The sequence below is a fragment of the Mycena indigotica genome (genome assembly GCF_014461135.1).
Source record: "Mycena indigotica strain 171206Taipei chromosome Unknown Mind.scaff0001, whole genome shotgun sequence".
Taxonomy (NCBI): domain Eukaryota; kingdom Fungi; phylum Basidiomycota; class Agaricomycetes; order Agaricales; family Mycenaceae; genus Mycena; species Mycena indigotica.
The window spans coordinates 6504867-6514797 of NW_023503000.1; positions in this window are offsets into that span (position 1 = coordinate 6504867).

Here is a 9931-nt window from a genome sequence, read left to right on the forward strand (position 1 = left end):
ATCGGGAAACATAAAGTTCGTGCTATCCAGCTGCGAGATAGCCCGCGAGATGGCCCCTTGGGCGACGCTGATCCGGTCTTCGAGCGAGGTTGTGATACTCGGTTTCTGTGGGTTGGGAGTGAGCCATGACAGCCAGCGAAAGAAGGCACGAACCCGCCAGGATGGGCCTGGTAGCTGTGCGGCTGCCTTTGCCACCAGAGGAGTAAGGAGGAGGGAAAGAGGAAGCATGAGATGTGGGCTGTGCCGGCGCGGATCCCGTTGGTTGCCTCGAAATACTTCCGACAAAGGGCTGGTAACATGCTGTGGTAGTTAGATGGGAACCCGATGATGCTCACCCGCATGAAGCTTCTTGTGCGCTTTACCTCTACAGTAGAGGGCTATTAATGCTCGTTGAGCAAAGATTCGAAGCTTGCCGCGTGGCGATTCCTCCCAGGCTTTGTGATAGTCATACTTTGCGACGAGTCGTTGCTGAGTGACTTGTTAGCATTCCGCCATACCAGATGATATAAATACACACGGGGAGAGATGACGCATGGTGGTTAACTGTTGAAGCGACAAGCTTGCAGAAGCGTTATGCCGATCCTTCAGAAGTAATCAGGCACCTTTCTTTGTCGGGAATGACTCCCTACCGACTCTGCAAAATGAAAAAACACGCGGAATGTATGCGTGTTGTTGACCCAAAAATTGACGACAATCTCAGTCCCTCGTTACGACCGTCGTACCATCCCTCGATTCATCCTCTGGTTGCGACGGAGCGCTTAGTTTCCAGATTTGACGCATGACTGCCTCATCTTCACACTCTGTGCAGACGTCGTTGTCGTCGGGTGTCATTTTTGGAACAGAGTCGGCATTGGGAGCATGATGTAACTGAGAGAGCAAAAAGCTAGGAAGTCCGACATGAGTAAAGACTAGCACCATCGATTCTCTCCCTAGCCTCACGGGCGATGCTGTCCAATACAAAGGTCAGCATTGAGCAAACAAGGTAAGAAGCATACCTGGCTCGACATGGCCGCCTGCATGAGGGGAAGTTGGTTCTCGCTGTTCGCGACAGCTCCTCCTCGATTATCCTCCCCGTCCGACTCTCCTTTGCTTGAGTAGATGCTGGATCCGAGCCCGCAGTCCCGCTCTGAGTCATCTGCCTTCGACTCCATCCATCCCACCCTTATTCCGGCCAGCGCAAGCAGACTTGTACAGTCGTACTGAGCGGGGACGGTCAGCACAGCAGCGACACGAAATGGCAAACAATTAACGCACCGTGAGGCTATCCCAGCATCTTCCAGCCCTCCCGAGGGGCGCGTAGAGAGAGAGAGCCACTGCGCGGGGCGACAGGTGTTCGCGGCATGGTCGTGGTATAAAAGAGAGAGGCGAGATCGGCCCGAAGACATGTGACTTCGCCGATCTTTACTCCGCACCACCACGACGACCGGCGCACACGCCACTGCCTCCTTCCAGCGCCACGTTAGCTGGTCATCGTCGTCAGGAGCGGTGTCCCGCTCCCAAATGCGATGAGCACGGCGTGTAGGCCCCACGTAAGTCCCTTCCTTGATGTTTTCTGTTTTGCGTGCTGAAGCGCGATTTCTGCCGATAGCACTGCACACTATTCGAACCCTTTGCTGGTGGACTAGACAGGAGTATAGAGGGCTGGGAAAGAGGTGGAGAGGTCCGGGGTCTGCTGTGTCCCGCAGACGGTGCGTCGCCATCTCTGCTGCTGTGTGAAAGTGCTAATTCATCACAGACCGGCTTGGGAGCAAGGGCTCTTTATCACGTTTCCGCGGGAGGTAGACTGCACGCCCCACCGTACATATCTACGCGCCACAACGAATCAGCAGGCAAGGGAGGCCAGCAGGCGACAACGTGCGTGCTTGCCTATTCCATGAGCTTCTCGCTGACGGCGAGGACCGCGAAAGCTTTTTCTGACGGGGCCCTATTGCCTCTTCCGCCGGGCGTATTGCCACCTCTCGCTCGCCATGCACTGCCCATACAACAGGCGCGAGGCTATGACGGCGGCGGGTTTACAAACTTGCGAAGCGCTGCGGGTCACGCAGGAACAACGGCGCCTGTCTGGATTCGCGAGGCAGCTTGCAACATTCAACACGCAATCCACAACCGTGACTGCGTCTCGCCTAGTACTATTCCGACCCGCCATCACGTCTCTGGCCGGCGCCTGTCAGCGACGCAAATGTCAGTGACAGCGCACCGATCACTTCCGCCCGCGTCGCAGGCAAGTCACTCCACACCTAGCGATCGATCGGGAGCCGAACATGTAGGGTTGACAGCTGATGGCCCCTGCGCCTGCGCCCTGCGCGCACAGCGCCGGCCGTCTCCGGCATACACCGGCGCCGCTTCCTCTTCCTCCTCCTGCGCGCAGCGGCGGCGTCCTGCGCACACACGCACAGCGCACCTCCCTGCCACGCGCGTTGGTGCCCGCTCAGCCAATTCCGTGTGTGCGGGAGGGCATCTGCGCAAACGCACCTCCCACTACCATGCGAGCCGGACATGTAGGGTTGACAGCTGATGGCCTCTACCGCAACAGCACCTCCCACTACCACGCGAGCCCGACATGTTCGGTTGACAGCTGATGGCCCCAACGCGCCCACCCGCACACACCTTCCCCGCACACAGGCCACCGCCCAGCCACGCGCTGAAGCGTCTCCCACCACGGCTCATTGCGCCTGCCCACCTACCGCCCACACACACCTTCCCCACACACCTTCCCTACACACGCACTACCATCCCTCCACATCCCCGGCACTTCTCCCTTCCCCACACACCCCTGCGCCCACAATTCTCGCAGACCGGCGCTCCGGATCGGCCCCGAGCCCGGGCTCTCACGCCACCCTTCTTGCTTCTCAACCACCACCACCAGCGACGACGAGCGCGTAGCGGCGCGTAGGAGGGCGGGAGAGCGAGGGAGGGAAGTAGGGAGGGGTGCAGAGGAAGGTAGAGGGCGGGCTGGGCTGCCAGAAAGGGCAGGTGAGTGCCCAAATCCGGCCGGTGGGTGACAGCTCACCCAAACTTGTCCCCGACCTCCAGCCCCCAGTTCTTGCCCGTTCGGGCCCATCTTCTGAACAGCGTCCGGGACGCCCTTCCACTTCAAATCGACCTTATCTGCGAGCCCGCCGCTGCCGCCGTTCTTGCGCGTCGTTCGAAACAGTGCCCACAAGAGGCCAGATCTTGTCCCGCTCACCCCGAAGTCGTTTCTGGGCCGATTCCCGCCAAACTGCGGCAATATACTGGGCTCTAGCATCGGTCCCCATAGCGCGAAAACGACGGGCAACGACCGAGGCGTTCGCGCTCGCCGCCACTTCCCAAATCGACCACCTCCCACCTTCCCCCGTTTACCCCGACCCCAGTTCTTGCTCGCTGCGCTCAAACTCCAGCGTTTTACTCGAACAACACACCCCGCCAATCGCTGAAATTTTCAGCCCGAACGGCCGACCCGTTGGCTCCCGCCGCCCGCCCGCCACTTCCTGCACACCCCCCAGCCCGGCCTCGCTCGTTCTTGGCCAATACTGGCCCGTTCGGCTCCATATTCGACACACAGTCTCGTCTCAGCCCCCTCCACATTCCCGCCCAAGTCCCGCGCTCCAACGCGCCCGCCTTCCGGCTCGTCGTCGTCGCCCGCCCTCCCGCCCACTGCGTCGGCCGACGTGTGACGGGGAGTGACACGTCAGGCTCGGGATCGGGGCCCCACGATCGGACCACCTGACGTCATACAATGACGCAGGCCCCACCCGATCGAGCAAGGCCACGGTCCGCTGCCACCTTTCTCCCATTTCCCCCTTCCCTCACCTCCCGGCTTCTCCCGCCACCATTTCCCGCCCGATTCCCTCCAAAATGGAAATCTGGGCTCGTCTAAGATATCCCTCCACCCCGCCGCCTTCCCGTCCCGCTGCGCGCGCCCTCCCGCCCGCCGTCCTCCCGCCCTCCCGCTCACTGTGTCGGCCGATGCCGAGCGAGTTCTTACTCGTTCGGCTTGCGGTCGCGCGTGGTGATTTGGGCAGCATGGGGCTACCTTCACCCGCGCAATCGGCCCGCCACGCACCCCTCCCGGCTCTACCCGCGCCCGCCTCCTTTTTACCCTCCCCACTCCTCCCGCCCTCTCCCGACGCCAAACGTGGGCCGTTTCGCGTCAAACGCGGCAGAGGAGCTCAGACAACGTGTCTCCACCCCCTCATCCACGTCCGCCGCCGCCGCCGCCACTCCTTCCCGCCCATCGCGCCCCGCCCTCCCGCCCACTGCGTCGGCTGACATGTGACAGGATGTTACACGTCGCGCTCGGGCTCAGAGCGCTGCGATCGGACGACGTGACGTCACCCGATGACGCAGGCCCGCCCCCGATCACTGGCAGCTTCGGTCCTGCGCGCGCCGTCCCCGGTTTCACCCTCCCCTTCTCCCGGCTCCTCCCGGCTCCAATTCCCGCCCGTTTCCCTCCAAATTGGGAAACTGGGCTCGTCTACAGCATCCCCACACCCCGCCGTACAACCGCGCCGCCAACCGCGCCCTGCCGCCCACTGCCACCCGCCCCTCCCGCCAGTCGCGTCGGCCGACGTGTGACGGCGTGTTACGCGTCGGGGTCAGGAGCGCTGCGCTGCGTTCGCGTATGGTGACGTCATCCACTGACGCGCACCCGACCTGATCGATCGCAGCGTCGGTCCTCGGCCCTCAGTTCTCCTTTTCCCCCTTCCCCCACCTCCCAGCTCCTCCCTCGGCCAGCTCCAGCCCGTTCCCCTCCAAACTGGGCAATTGGGCTCGTGTTTAGACCTCCAACACTCCGCCGCAGCTCCGGGCCGCCAAACGCGCCCCTCCCGCCCGCCGCCACCTGCCCTCGCGCCCATCGTGTCGGCTGATGTCGAGCGAGTTTCGACTCGTTCAGCTTGCGGCCGGGGGACGAGATCCAGGCAGCGGGAGGCCACTCGGCCCTACGTAAGCAGCCAGACGCGGCTACACCTTGTCTCCCGCCGCATGCGCCTCCGTTTGGCCCTGCCCTACTCCTCCCGCCCTCTCCCGAGCCCAAACCCGGCCCGTTTCACGCCAGACTCGACAAGCAAGCTGGGACAACCCTCCTCCACACTCTGGCCCCCTCGCGCTACCCCCGCCGCTTCTCGTTCCCGCCGCTCGTGGCTCGCCTCCCGCCCATCGCGTCGGCCATTGCCAAGCGAGTTCTTGCTCGTTTGGCTTTCGGATGCCAAGTGAGTGGTTACTCGTTTGGATTGCAGGCGTGTGGGGAGATCCAGAGCAACATGGGGCTATTCTTCCTCACGCTTCTGCCCCCGACACTCCCGCTCGTTGCCTGCTGCCAACCACGCTTCTGTTCCGCCTTCCCTCTCCCTTTGCCGCCGGTTCCCAGTCAGACTCCCGAATGGAGCTCGCGTAGTTCACAGTAGTCAGTAGAATACCTATGTTATATTAATATAGTACTACGGCTTCAATCAAACGCTATAGTGCTTGTTGAACTAGACTGCAGCATTCATTGGTTCGAACCTGATGAAGGTGTGTGTAGGTCAACGACGGACTTTTTATTGTATGCATGAACATACAGCTAGCAGTCAGATCAAACTCAGCCAGGACATATTCGAGCGCGAGCATAGTTGAACAGTAGTAGCGTTGTGATCCTATCAAAGCCAATGCGCCGGGCCGTTGCCGATGATGGCTGCAACATTCGGCCCGCGCTCGGCTTCGTATCTGGGTCTCGGGAAAGCCTTTGCGTATGTACTGAGACCAAACGAGCACGCACCGGGCAGCTGCGGCCAGTCGAGCCACCAGTTGCTCGTCACACACGTCGACGGCAACGAAACTGCCGGAATGCAAACAGCTGCACACCGCCAACGGCACACCGCCGACGGTCTCCTGCTCACCCACCACTCCCGCGCTCCCTCATCTACCACCGCCCTCCTGCGCGACATGCCCCGCGCCGACCCTGTACGCATCAACCGACACCCCGACAAGCGAGACGGCAGCGGCAACATCTACATCATAGAGGTCCCCGGGTCCGCGCCTGGCCAGCCGCGCGCGATTAAGATCGGGCACTCCGTGGACGCCGAGCCACGCTTCAAACAACATTGCCAAAAATGCGTCGGCGTGGACTACAAGATGTTGTTCATCTACTGGGCCGCGAAACGTATTCATCTCGGTACGTTTATTTCTTCTTTCTTCTATCTACTAACCGGATGGGAAGAACACGTCGAGCATGACGCGTTCGACCATGTCCATGGCGCGTGGCTCAGACGCGTGCGATGCCGCGGCTGCGGTCGAAACCACACCGAGTTCTTTGATGGGACGATATGTGGGACGGATGTGGAGATTCGGCAGAAGGTGGAGGCGGCAATGACAGCGGCGAATATCCCTATTGTCCGATGCTAATGTACCAACCAAATTTACTTACGTATAAGCGACAATTGTCGCGTAAATGTTTTGACAAGCCGCGATTAACAATACAGATCGGGAATGTTCCGTAAACAAATGTCCCCTCGGCAATACCCGCTCTCTACGAATCTAATGACAACTTGTGGCCGGCTTTTTTACAGGCGGTAGCAATGAGTGTGGTGGACGATCCTACCATGTACCGAGGCGAGCCTGGAGAGAACTGGACTCGGAGATGAAGAATCGGTATTGCCGAAGTGAACATCACCGGCAATGGCCTCTTTCTGTGAATTTGATGCCCTCCCGCCCAACATGACGACTGAAGTGAGACGGGGTGTTACACATTTGACAAGTACACAGCCTTCCTCAGTTCGAACCTGATGAACGTGCTTTGCGGCATAAAGATCGAACTTTTTTATAGTAAGCAGTAGATGAGTCCTGCATGCTACACAGTGGCTGGTTCAGGTCCCGGAAGAATTCATAGCACATTACGTCTACTATATTCTAGTGCTAACCCAAGTGCCACTAGTATATGGATGTAAGTTGGTTCAAACCAGTCTAGACGCAATGCCGCGCAGACATGTCACTTTTTCCAATTACATTCCCGCTCTTGGCTGAACGAGTGATATCAGACCGAGAGCTATGTCTACCACAAGCCTTGAAATGGCCCCATCAGTACAATGATGGCAAGTCGAGATGTACAGGGCAACTGGGTTCACACCCAGCAAGGTGATGAGAATTTAAGTTCATATCGTTGATGTTTTTCAATAACGCTTCGGTGATGAATTGGAGTCGATGGTGGTGTCCAAACAAGGTAGTCATGGAGGGTGGCTGTATTGAAAGCAAGAAGGGTGTGGTGGACGTAACTTTGCTTGATAGCGATTCCGTGCAAGGGCTCACTGGGTCAAACCCAGCAAGGTCACTAATGTCAAACAAGAATGGTTTTTTTGTGATGGTATCTGTTCATTGTGTAGAACAACAGCCTTCTAATACGACACCGTCTTGGGCCTTTTGCTCAGCAGAGCTCATCCACATGCGGTCGGGGGCAATGTAGGGCTGGGTGGAAGTCATGGCAAAGAGTGAAGAGTGACGTCAGATGTGATGCCAATTGTTGTACGACTACGACATCCGTCTTCTCTTATACGGCGGCTCTTCTTCGAAACGTTCGGCAATGACCTCGACAACGTGCGCATGGCGGAGCGCAGTCTCGTCGTCAACCTTGTCGCCCGGTGTGTTCGACATGCAGCGGTGGAGGAAAATGGCCTCGGACTTGCAGTTGGCCTCCCATTCCGCCAGCAGCTTCTCCATCTGGTGCAGGCCCATGCTGATCTTCTCCTCCGGCTCCTCACCCCTGTACTCCTCGCATATACACTCTGCTCTGCACTTGCACTCGTCGTCGTCGTCGTCTTTGCGAATACCATGGATGGTGTCGTGCATCCGGGCATGGATGCTGCTGCTGCTGACAAGAAGGCGCAGTGTGCGCTCGTCGTGCTCCTTTGTCCAGCGGGCCAGTGCTGCCACGTCGTCTTTTGTCGCAGGCTCGGTGCCACCAGCAAGGAGATGGTCGGTGTCTGGGCGGACGGAGAGCTCTTCTTTGTAAAAGGCGATCTTTTTCTGGTCTGGCGGCATTTGTCAGGGAGCCGCTGGCACAGTGCCACTGCGACGCACCTTCGAGAGCCTTTTGTGCTTGTGCGCTCATTATGTAGGTAGACGATCGACGAGAGACACAGTGGCCAGACTGACGGGGCGGAGCGGTGGGTCGTTTGGGCATGGCAGAGATTGATGTCAGGTGTGACGTCACGGTAACGCCATCAATCCTTCTTGTCTTTTCCCACCATGTCCGTCTTGCAACCGCTTGTCACTGCTATCGAGGCGCGTCTCCCCAAGAGCACGCCGCTGTGCGACCTCCCTCAGAAAAGATCCCGCGATAAGGAAAACATCCCTAGCAGTAGTCCAGCGAAGAAGAAGGTCAGTCTTGTCGGTCTTGCGTGCGCTGGCTAAGACGACAGGTCCGCATCGTGTCTCCGCCAACATCCCCTGCTGTCGTCTCTCCCTCGTCTCAAGAGCGCGCTAGCCAGTCCGTTGTCGACATCATCAACACAATCCGTGCTGCCATCGACCACCCGCTCCAGCCGACCAATGTCTTTGACGCTGTCCGCCACCCTGCTCCTCTCTATACTCGCGCACATCAACTCTGCTATCTAGGGCAACTCGTCAGTGGATTCGAGGAGGATGCTGAGTGGAACGACGCGTTGGAAGTGCATGCACTGGCGACGGGCGCTCCAGCCAAGGCGGTGGGGGAGATGTATTTGAACATCAAAGACATAGTGGACGAGGAGGTGCGTGTACTGCAAGCTCGAGATGTTATGCTGACCGGCCTAGGGCTATTCCTTCATTGTCAGTGGGCTTGCCGTCGACCGCTACCTCCAAACCCGCATCGAGCTCTTCCACGCCATCCACACCGAGCTCAAATGGGAGCAACTTGTCGAAGAGGAGCAGGCGAAGATTACCGACAAGTTGGATAGTCCTGGTCGGGAGCAGGACCTTTACGCGCGCAGCCTGGCCTGTCGTTTGTTTGAGCTGGTGCGTGGTTCTTGTTTTTTTTTTGGCGATGCACTACTGACGCTTATCCAGTTTGGCACGACATTCCTTGCCCATCCCTCCTCGACTCTCGCGCTGCTTTCCGATGCACACAACATGGACGAGGTACTGGCCGAATATTCGTTGCCGTGATGGAGGCGCATGCACTCGACGAGACGATGCTGAGCAGACAAGCGGCGGAGCAGCAGTATGTTGCGGTGGGCTTGATGCAGGCCGTGGCGACGGCGAGTGACGATACGATATTTAACGATTGCCTGGAAGCGTTGTTGGTAAATGTACAGCACTATGTATTGTGATGTGGCGTCACATCAATCACACCTTTACTTTGACCACCATGGCTGATAACGACGTGCTTCGAGCACTGAACACTGCCCTCGACGAGCTGCGCGACACTATTGCCGCCCGTGCAGGCGATGACAATGCCCGACGATGTTGGCCAAGTACACACCACCAAACAACTCATTCTCTGGCTCGAGAACCAGCACGAGGTGCGAGTCGAGTATCTTTATGCCAGCATGCTGACAGCGTTATAGACCGCCGAAAAACTGACGACGCTCGTCGTCGCACTGAATGAAAAGATGGGCATATGCTTGGAAGAGGTGGAAGCGGCGGTGGTGGAGCAGGCACGGAACAAGGGTTGAATTACAGAGCAAGCTGTTACAAGAATTAAGGAAACAAATTCACGTCTTTCATCGTCAGAGGGGCTCGCAGGGCTTGCGAGTTGCTAGACTACCATCAGTCGTTGTCTGTGAGGCAGACAGCACACACCTTGGGCTTCATGAACCCATCGCTACGGGTCGCCTGGTCATACGCCTGGATGGCTTCGAGGATGTCTTCGAGCCCGCTGCGCAGGACAGGGTACCATGCTGCCGTTTTCTCTGGCTCGTTCTCCAATGGACATCCGTCGAGCAACCCAACGAGTGCGCGGCGGAGACGACGGTTGAGTTCGGTGGTGTTTTCGTAGAGC